General features: G+C 32.0%; 1 pseudogene; it reads right to left on the reverse strand.

Moving 5' to 3' along the window:
• Positions 1 to 1591: 1591 nt before the first annotated feature.
• LOC144370192 (grpE protein homolog 1, mitochondrial pseudogene) lies at positions 1592 to 3824 on the reverse strand (annotated as a pseudogene).
• Positions 3825 to 11804: the final 7980 nt, after the last annotated feature.

Below are 11804 nucleotides of genomic sequence, written 5' to 3' on the forward strand. Positions count from 1 at the left end.
TGTTCTGTCTGAACTGTTCGAGCAACTGAGAGGACTGTTTGCTTGGTGGCCTGTGCAGATACTGATCTGAGAAATGAGCCATGACCTTCAATAAGTTCAAGGGGGCTGTTCCCATAGCTTACATTCTGATCTAGCTTCCTCGCTCAGCCAGTAGGTCTTGTTTCTGTCCCACTTTTAGCTATAAAAGGAAAGAGGGAAAAAGATGGTGAGAGGCTACATACAAGTGCTTCCCATGGGAGAGCACAGCTCAAGCAACAGCTCTCACCAGGAGCACCTTGCAGCAGCCTTCTCATGGGCAGAAGTGGTCTATATGTGTGTCCTGAGCTAAGTAAGCTAGTTTTTTTTTTTACACTGCAGCTCCATGTACTGGAGAGTGTCACTTTCCCCATGACAGAGAACACTGAATGGTAGGTGTATCACATAAAGAATATCTTACATGCACATTTCCCTTGAGAGTTTTGAGCTTTATTAGACTATGCATTCTAACTATAACTTGTCTAAATTCTCTATATATGTATTTGGCACAAAAAGAGAGGGAAACATAGTTGAAATTGCATTAATGATTTCACTTGCCATTCCTTTCGGTGAGTATGAGTAGGAGATGAGAAAAGGGAATCCTTCATTCCCTGGGTGTCCTATAAGTGAAGGCCCTATAAGATGAGTGTCTTACTGTAGTGAAAATGAGTGTGATATTGAAATTTCAGTATTTCAGATAGACATGAACTATCCATGTAAGCCAGGTAGTTCATGAAGTATCCAGAGACCCCCTTGCCCACAATAGTAACCTGCTCATTAATTGTATTATATATTGACTTCTCCACTGGCGCACCTGGGATTGATCTCCAAATAAGACACTAGCACATCTAGTACTACTTGGTTCTCGAGTTTCTAGGGAACCCAACTTCGGCCAACATGTAATTAATAAATATTGAGTTACAAATCTAGCCAAGACTCTTAAATGTTTGCCTTTTCCCAATAGCTCAGTTTGTTTTAAATCATTGTCATTATTAATGCCTGGACTTGTATAACTCTGCAGAAACGCAGTTTGCTCCTATATTATTGATCAATCCATAACATACAGGGGCTACTCTATCTTTCTTGGGAAAAAAATTATCTTTATCTCAAATGAGTTAAAATGATAACTATGGTTTCTTTACATATAGAGCTCACTGCTTGTGGCATGAAGGGAGGAAAGCCAAATGAAAGAATCCCCAACAGCTTGCAGATTGAACTATGCAAAGCTCCATTCCTTTTTGCCCTTTGCCTTAACTTGGATCAAGTTAACCATATTTTTTTCAGATTATAGTGCTGTTTCAATAGAATATAAATTTCATGGTAGATTAAATTGCATTTTTGTGAATCCAGGTGAAGGTAAATAAGTAACTACAGTATGGGATAACTCAGGCACCCACCTTGGATGACCACAGCTCTGTTTACTCATAAGAAGATTGCATTTGTACTTTCTAAAAAACTGTAACTCTAAAATTTTAATTTCTATGACTGTCAAAAATTGTGCAGAGTGATTTTGTTAAATTTATATAAATTATTACTAATAAAACCACAGAGAGATTTCTGTCTCAATCCTAGAAGCTAAAATACACAAGGTTATTTGCATATCTTTGCATTTGGAAATTACACATGTGCTAATTTTAGGCTAATGATGTTTTGAAAATAACCAAATTTAGGTCAGGATGTATCTTCAGAAAGAGTGTATTTCTATTTTATTTTTTGCTTTAAGCTTAAACATCTGAATTGTGAATTTTATTGCAATGATTCCTAATATTGACATGAGAGAACATAGTAAAGTTTCATTCTAATTTAAAGAATTGCTAATTTTGTTGAATCACTATTTTTTCTTAGAAAGTAAACTTTAACAAGTGCTGTCTGCCATTGTCCAAGAGAGACTGTGAGAATCTTCCATCAGAAAATGAATGATCAACTTTGAAATAGATGTTTTCCCCATAAGATGGATAAGTAAAAGATGGACTCAAGGTACACATTCAATGACCTGAGAAAAAATTCTTGCAATTAAATTCTAAATGAAGCTCACCCTTGGGCCAGTCTGACACCTGACGGAATGTCTAGGGGCCTTGCTGTGCACTGCTTTCAGTGTTGCTGCAGTCCAGGAAGGCTTTCTGAATACTATTATGTCATGTTTACCCTACTTCTCTCAGCAAGTACCAGTTCATCCTATTTTGTTTTCTCAAATATTCAAAGATTTTATCTTTATTTCACTATCTCTCATTAACATTACCTTTGTTCTTCTTTGGAACACCTGCCTGTGTTCCAAGTCCTTTTGGTATATAAAATGCCATTGATAAAGCTATTTTACTGTATAGATCTGGACACAGAAAATAGAGGATTCTGAAAACATACTCAATAATGAAAAGCAATTCTAACAGATTTTCTTAATTTTGCTTCAGATAAACATGAGAGTACCATGGCCTATTTCCCTCACTGTTTTGTATGTTATAGAAACATTTCAAAGAAGGACTGAAGGAACAAATTCATATGCTTGGCATTCCTAAATCTCAGATTAAATAGCAGATCATTTTATACAGAATAATTATTATATGTTTATTCTTTTTCAAACTATTTCCTGGAAGTTATTCACAATTATCTGCTAAATTAAGCTTCTCAGTATGTGTCATATCTTGAATTTTGTCACCAGGTGATCTTCAGAGATGTGTCTTTCTTTGATTGGATTTTACATTTGCTTTACCATTTTATGGTTTAAATGCCTGGATATAGCAAAAATTAGGAAAAGATAGACCGCCTTTCAAGAGTTACAGCAAGTGACTTAAAAGCCAAAGACCCTGAGGTAGGCAGTTATGCTTCCTTCACCACCCCACCAGGGCAGGCCTGAGGGTGCGCCCATGCAGCTTGTACCCCACCTTGCTAACCAGCACCATTGTGCTGGCTCCTCGCTGTTTACTGGTGTGTGGAACAGTGCCTCATGTTCATAAGAGTCGAACTTGGCTCCAAGGGGGTTCAGCTTGAGCAAGCCGTGCTTTGTGAACACCTTTTGGATCTGCACCTCGGTCAGTACCAGCCCCTTGTATAAGGCTTTTCAGGTGAGGATTTTCATCTGTAATCTCTTTGGAACACTCTGTGTTTCTTTCTCCAGAATGTCCACAACCTCCAGCAAGTCTTTGCAGAAGCCCTGGATGCCATATAATTTTGCCTCTTCCACCAGTTTTTGGCTCCTCTGTCTAAAGTTCTCAGTATCTGCCAAAGCTCTTTTGTATTTTTCCATCGTGTCAGCTGCTATTCCAACTTGACCTTCTCTTCCAAGGATGCTCTGTCTTCTGCTCATTGTGACCCACATTCTCTTCCAGGCTGTGGGCATTGTTCTTTTGTTTTGGAGCTGTGCACAACAACCAAGGAGAGGGCCTCAGAGACAATGCCAAAGCTGGGATATTGTGCTGCACCAGCCTCACACACTGAGCCACCATGACTGCTGCTGTGGCCTCCATCATGCACATACCGGCCAGATTTATTCTTAAAAATACAGAAAAGATAAACAATCAAAAGAAGGAAACAAAAATACAATCACAAATCTTAAAATATTAGTATATTTTTTCAAAACACCACTTATGCTAAATTCTTTTCCATAATATAGATTTCTGTTTATTCTTGCCTCAGCACTTTTGCTATTGCACGTTTATAATGTGTCAATAACTAAAATTCAGATATCCATGCTACTCTACCTACTTCCCCTCCCCACTGCCCTTTGCTTTAAATTGCATTATATCTCTATAAGACTCTTGGAAAGAACTTTGTATCTATCACACCAACACAGGAAAAATTTCTGCCTGTGAGTTTTCTGTTGCTTCAACTTCCCTTAAAAAAAAAAAAACAGATTATACAAACCTTCTTCTGGGAAAAGCACCCACCATGTTTTTTTTTATCTGTTTTCTCACTTGTTTATTGTGATCTGTGCATCTTGTTAAGTGACACTCCCCTATCCCACCTATCTAGGAGCTATTAGTGGGAGCCTGCACAGAAAGGAGAAATAAGCTTCCTTAACCTAGAAATAAAGAACAAAGAAAGGGAAGGAATTGATAAAGGCAGGAAGGGAGGAAAAAAATAGGGTGGGAAGGAGGGAGGCAGGAAGAAAGAGGGATTTCTTCTAATATAGTCCCCTTTCCAGTTTTAGATTTTCACCACACCCCACCTCACCACCAGCCCATATAACTTCACCAAAGAATCTTTGTAGCCTAAAAAGAGCCTTAGTCTGACAGATGGCAGCAGAATGGTCTCTGAAATGGTAGCTGTACTAATAAGAGAAAACAAGAAGGCTTTCATTCTGCATTGCCTGCATGCTGACTCCACTCTAGTTTGATCAAAAATTACAATGATACTTAAAGTCTTTGTCACCACATTAAAATGCACAAAATTATGTTTTCTAAGGTTATCAGTGTTGGTAAAATGTGATGCATAAATTGCAAAATTAAATTATTTATCTCTCAAGAGCTTATGAAGAAATTATATAGATTTTTTTTGTTGTTGTTTAGAGTTTTGGATTGGAAAAAAAGAAGTATTATCCTGATGAAAAAATTCTAAGATCTAATACTTCCTTTCTGTTAAGAAATTATCAAAAGCCTGAAAATAAGATAAAGGCCATATGTCTGTTGTTATTGTATTTTTTCCTCATTTTTTAATTGGTGCATTATAGTTGTACATATGTACATGGACATACAACTTTAAATGTCTTACTGAGCATTGTTTGACAGACACATTCAAAAATTCAGTTCTGTTAGGGATGTATTTCTGTCACACTTAGTATTTACTGTTTGATTAGGACCTAATTCTGGGAACATATTAAGTTATATTTTTTTTTCACTAAAGGTGCATATTTTTCTCTCTGAAAAAAGATTGTTTTATTGCTCTATATTATATTAATCAAATTTGTCTCTAACTTACAACTTAATTCAGCATCTTTTTGAGATGGATGATAAAACTACTGTTTATAAAGTTCTCACACCATTGTATCATTTTGCCAGTGTTCATTTTAATAACTAAAAGTCTTTGACATATTTTCAATTTTTTAATATTTATTTTTTAGTTGTATTTGGACACAATACCTTTATTTTATTTATTTATTTTTATGTGATGCTGAGGATTGAGCCTAGGGCCTTGCATGTGCTAGGCAAGCATTCTACCACTAAGCCACAACCTCAGCACATATTTTCATTTTTTATGTGTGTGAGATTCACATTTTAAATTTTTGAAATCATATTTTATTTTTAAATATATTTTATCTTTCATATATGTCTACATGCACAAAATGACTAAATGAGGTTATTCAAGCAGTATTAATAAAATAATTCTATGTTGGTTTTAATTCTAAAAGTGTATACATGTATGCATATATGTACATGTATATTTATATGTTAAGAAGATTAATACCTTTTAGAAAAAACCTACACAACAATTAATGTCTGAAATGAATTTGCTGAAAAAATATTAAAGAAAATAAAATATATAGTTATATATTGTATCTTATTCTGGAATAAATAATGTATAGAAACATTTTTCTGAAAAACTAAAACTTGGAATCTAGCTTTTGAGTTTAAGGCCTGGAAAATTATTTAAAAATTTTGTTCCCTCAGAGTATATGCAACAATTCTTTATCAATTTTTAATTCATAATTTCAATACTTAGAAATAAAGTAGTTAAAAAAATATTTTATAATAATAGTCATTCACCATGTAAAAATGTGGTTTCTGATTATTTCTGGCTTTTAAAATGTTACTGTGACATCATTGGATAATCTTAAGGGGTAGTTTAATTCTCTTTGAATGTATGGACCTCAGTAACAGATCTAATATTTTATATCTAATATTTCAAATATAAATTTATTTTTATAGCCCTCTTAGTTCCATATCAGAGTCTTAGAAAAATTTTTATTTAAAGAAAGTTATTAACAAGTAATCTTAGTTTGAGATTTTTTAACATTAATAGAGAATAAAAAAGGTCTTAGGATGTGTATTTCATATTTATTCCATTGTGTCAGTTATCATCAAATATCCCAATAATCAAAGTTCTGTTGGCATGGAAACTGGTAGAAATGTACTGGTCAATTGTATTGGCCTTTATCAGTTTTCCCTACACACAATAAAATTTTTCAGCATTTGCTTTGTTCAGAATTTTTCTAGTTTATGGCAGTATGTTATTTAAAATGTAACTTGATCCACATGTGAAATATTAGCCAAATAGATTTTAATAAGAGGTATGAACTTCAAATTTGGTATGCATATTTTATAAAAACAAGAGTTATGTTGATGTTGTAGTAGTGGATTATGGCTATGATGACAAGGTTGGAGAACCTGATTCTAGACCAGCACTGTCTAATATGGTAGACACTGGCCACGTGTGAATATATGTATGCAAGACAAAATTAATTAAAATTAAATAAAATTCAAAATATAGTTCTCTATGGTACTAGCTACATTTCTAATGCTCAATATCCTTATATTGTTTCTGGGTATGATATTAGACAATGCAGTTATAGATTTTATTCACTATGGAAATTTCCATTGCACAGTTCAGGTCTAGACTTGTGACATGTAATATGCTTCTTTCTCTTTTCAAATGTTAAAGATAAATTTGTTCTGATCTATCTTAAACAGTATGAGATTGGACAAATATAAGAATGCAAACTACAGATTCTTACTTTATTGAGCATGGAATTACTGTCTGAATTACACATTTATCTCTATATTAAGTACACAAAAATCATCTACTTATTCCTAGATTAAAATGTATAGAATAAAATTCATTCATTCATAAAACTTCTTAAAATTGTTTCAATTTTGAATAACATTTTAATATTAATTAAAATTAATAAATATTCAATAAAAGAGATACTCACAGAAAATACATTTTAGATTAATTCAGAATTCACTTATTACCAACCCCCCAAAATTAGAATATGGATAATTTATTTCATGATATCTTATTTTTTGCAGACTGCACACATTTTTTTCTAATTTCCTTTAATATATGAATAATTTCCATTTCTGGACAAAATGTGGTTGTCCTTACTTAACTAATGACTAAACATACCCATCCCCAGGAATCTAACTGCAAGAATGAAAGTTAAAATCAGCTGTTGCTCCAGGCATCTTTTTACCTATCCATTCTAATCATAGTCAGGTGAATTAAACTGATAATAATTGCCATAAAGTAACTTAATTTAAAACATTTCTGATATTTAGACAAAGGAAAAATAAATTATCTATTATTTCCCATCTAGGCATTTCACATGACATCACTCCTGAAACTTAATCATGTTTTAATCCTTTTGTAAATCGAGTTATGTTTCATTCATTTTAATGGAAAGAAAGTAGAAACCCCATAGAATGTGTGAAGAAAGCATCTTTTGTATAAATTTATGGACTTAATGTTTGACATTTAATAACAGGGATTTGCATTAAAAGTAATACAACTTTCTGAAAAATTGTTTTTAAGCAGTCAACACAAAGTTCTGTGCCACTTGATTGAAAAACCATGGGAAGACAGAGAAGTTACTGATATGCTTTCATAAAAGAGGTAAGCCTACATTATATGTGCAGGCAAAGTTAACTTGGGTACTGAGCTTGAGACTCTGATTATATAAATGCTGTTTTAGGAAATAAGATACATGATAAAATGAAAACAAATCATCTAAATCCCATAGGTATCTCATATACACATGATCTCTCATATTAAGAGAGCTTAATCAAATAATATTAAAGCCAAGTATTTTAAAAAATGAAAAATAGAAACCAAAATTATAATATATATTTTTCATTAAATTATACCCACTTAAAAAACTGCTTCACATTTCAAGTGACAGATGAAATAGTGTAAGTTCATAATAATGTCTAATTACAGTAATCAAAAAATTAAGTTCTAAGTCTGAGAAAATGATTTTATTTCTTTAAAACGCATCAACTCCCATCATCTTGTGTTAAATGCACTGTAATTTTTAACCATCTGTTTGAAACAAAACAAAAATATATGACCTGGAAAGATTTAGTGCTGGTATAAAAGACTGGTTAACTATCAGAAGTTAATTATCAATATAATTAACTACATTACACGACTGAAGGAGAAAATAGAAATGTGTTATCATTTCAGAAGATATTTGGAAAAAGCATATGATATAATAGACACTAAATTTAATTTAAAAAATAAAATCTTGGTAAACAAGAAATAGAAGGATATCATTCTAACCTTATGAAATATATTTAGAAAAAATCATATGGAAAATATCACATGAATAGTGACATTTGGTTGTAGTACTATCAAAGCAAGAGTAAGATAATTGTGACTGTTAGGTCAAACATTGTACTGGAGATCCTTGCAATAAGACAAGATAAGGAATAAGGGCACAAGAATAAGAACAAAAAAGACAAAATCAAAAAGGTTTTCTTTAGTAGCAAGAAAGGAGAGCAAATTTCTAGGACAAAAGACCAAAAATTAATAGCTTCCCAGTACACAGTGGAAACTAGTTAGAAAATACTATTGTAACAGCAGGAAGTAAAAAACAACAACAACAAACATCAAGCAGGACTTTTGTTGTTGTGAAGGTTACAAACATTGTTGAAGGACATATAAGAAAACCTAATTAAATGTTAACATGCCCTAAGTTCACCAATGGGGGGACTCAATATTATAATTAATTATCCATTAACTGTTGTGGAAATTAAGGCAATTCAAATTAAAATCCCACAGGATTTTATATGCAACCAGATAGCACTTGACCAAATTAATAACTGTCACATGGAAGAAAAGAAAATGTAAGCAGCTACCTCATAACAAAATTAAATTTCCAGTGCTTCAAGAATCTAAAATGTGAAAATTCTTAGAAGATCTCATGAAAAGGATAAAATTTTAAACTTCAGATATCATAATCATAACAGAAATATTAATACATATCTTCACCTATACTTCTCAATAACTTTTGTAGCCAGGCATTTAAAATTACAGAATCAATTGGAAAAGTAAAAAAAAAAATACATTGATGGTGAGTAGTATCTCTAATCAGAAGATTTCTATTCATTGAGAATTAGTTTAATAGGATATTCAAGCACCTAGTATCTTTATTAGTATCTATATTTTCTACACAGAGCCTGGCATGAAAAGCATAATATATGTCCTCTAAAAATTAAATATCTCTTTCTTCCCATGATATTAAATCTGCATATGTCTGTCAAGGCACTCCTATCCATTGGACACTTACTATTTTCAAAACAATGTAAACAACCCCAGAACACAAAAGTAATCTTTCACAAAAATGGGCATGAATCAGTCAACTGTGCTTTCTCACAGAAAACAATTACTTTTTTGAAGAGCATTAGGTTACAGATGAAGCATCCCTGTATCATTTTGCGGAAAGAATTATAAACATGGTCAAACTTAACATCCACAGAATATGACATTTCTTTGCATTGTTGTTTTAAGACAAACAAGGAAAACATTTTAAGTATGTTGTATGTTCACAAAATGATGCTAACATTGTAATCCTGCCTCAGAATTTCCACAGTTTAACAATCACCCTAAGAGAAATATATTTAAATCACATGAGCACACAATTCACAAACATGAAATACTAATGGTTAACAAAAATGGTAGGTTAAACTTCATCAGTATTCCAGAATATGCAAATTAAAACAAAGACTCTAAACCTATAAAATGATCAGAGCAGAGCAGAAGACATTCTTTGAAGTTTCTAGTGCAGACATATATTAAGTCCCTACTGTCTACATGGAATGTTCATCAAAATGGATATTTGAAAAGAAAATTTAAAATCATCTAATGGACAAATCTTTTATTTTTATTTTTTATGGCAAATGTCATGATTTTATACTACATCCATGTCCTGGTAGATGGGCTACAGCGAGAGTGCTCTGTTAATACAGTTCAAATATATTTTCTAAAAAAATAGTTATGTAGAAGTTTAATTTGTTAGAGATTCTTTAAATAATGGTACGTTCTTAAAATTTGCTATAGCAAATTAACTTGTCACATAGGAAATGGAAGATCACCTCTTAAATTGTATTTGAGTTCAAAGCCCAAATAATCTCCCAATGCCCAGAACTAAATCTTCACAAATCCACTGTATCCAGTACTTTGGTACTTAAAAAATGAGGAGTTGTCCCGGTAAAATATAAAATGTACATTTCATTTTCTTTGGTTCAATCATTGCAAACCCCAATTCATGTTATATAGAAAGGCAGATCAGGTCAAATTTTACTGGGAAGGAATGGGAAACTAAATTTTGGTGCTTTTTGAAATTATTAGTTTCAAAAATACAGAGAAACATAACTTTTCTTAGTAGATGCTGTGTATGCCAACTAATGCATTGGCACTTTAGCTTCTAGCTCACACCAAATAAATGAATCAAAGAAAAGTAAAAATGCAAAAGTATATGAACAATATCTTTACCTTTTTTTGTATTTAGTTGCCAATTGGTTTCTCAGTGCAACATTTTGCTTGCCACCATTTCCTTACAGAGGTTAAGTCTAACAATATATTCTAATAACATAATTTCAATAAGAAAATGGTCTCTTGAGCTAGTGTTTAAAGTATTATACAAATGTTTTAAGATCCCATGTTAATATAATTATCACATCTGAAAGTTACTACCAGTGCTTTGGTATACAAAAAGAGAAACAAAACAAAACAAAAAAGCCAGTAATGGTTTTACAATACTACAAAACAGGTGGGTTAATCAGTGTACTCACTCATTCATGCTTTCCACCACCCATCCCCCAAGAAAATAAAATACATATTTTTCATACTTTAAATTTTTTTAAATTTTTGCTACCTAGATCCAATTTATTCTGCACTGGATTTGCAAAACAGTTTTTTTTTAATTATCTCATTGCTTCTTCATTTATTTATTTATGTTTTTATTGGTTGTTCAAAACATTACAAAGCTCATGACATATCATCTTTCATACCTTTGATTCAAGTGGGTTATGAACTCCCATTTTTACCCCAAATACAAGTTGCAGAATACTCACAATTTTTTAAAAAATCAAGAAAAATGTTTTCTTCAAAGAATTTTTCCCCCTCCATTTTTTTTTTGCTCTGAAAAAAGAGAATTATTTGTTAGCAGCAGCATTTGCTGAATGAAACATTTCTTGAGATAAAGTTGCATGGCAGGTGGAGAAGAAATTTTGCCACCTGTTTGCATAGTCATTTGAATTTGACTGCTAAATCTTTCAAAGTATTTCCTTCCACCCTTAAGAAATTAATTAAAAACTGGAGATGGTAGAAATAATTTTCATTGTTTTCCAGATATATTCAAATTATGCATACAACATTGAATTCTAAAGATATTAATAACTTTTCTACTGTCCTTCATCACCCCTCCCAAACAAAACTTGAATGTTAGACCACAAGAATTTTTGCAAAAACACACACAGGCTCATCTTCTGTTATGAAGAATTAGGAGAATATTTTAAATAAAAATCAGACTTAGAATTTCCAACTCCTGAAATGAATTAACATCTATAAAATAAACTTGTCTTGTTTATTGAAAAAAATGGGGAAAAAACCTTTAAATCTTTGAGCATTGAAAGATCTGTCCTCCAACTAAAGTGTAAAATGTTATCAGGTATCTTTATATGAAGAAATTACAAATATCATACAAACCTCTTTTTTTGGAGATAAAATAATTTTATTGTCCATCATTATGTTATACAAAAATCTAGAAATAATAGGTTTGTACAGGAAAACTACCAAATGAATAGTAAATGAGAGCATGATAGCAATAATTTAAATGTGCTTATTCTGCCCCACCCCCA

The sequence above is a fragment of the Ictidomys tridecemlineatus genome, chromosome 13 (assembly GCF_052094955.1).
Source record: "Ictidomys tridecemlineatus isolate mIctTri1 chromosome 13, mIctTri1.hap1, whole genome shotgun sequence".
Classification (NCBI taxonomy): Eukaryota; Metazoa; Chordata; class Mammalia; order Rodentia; family Sciuridae; genus Ictidomys; species Ictidomys tridecemlineatus.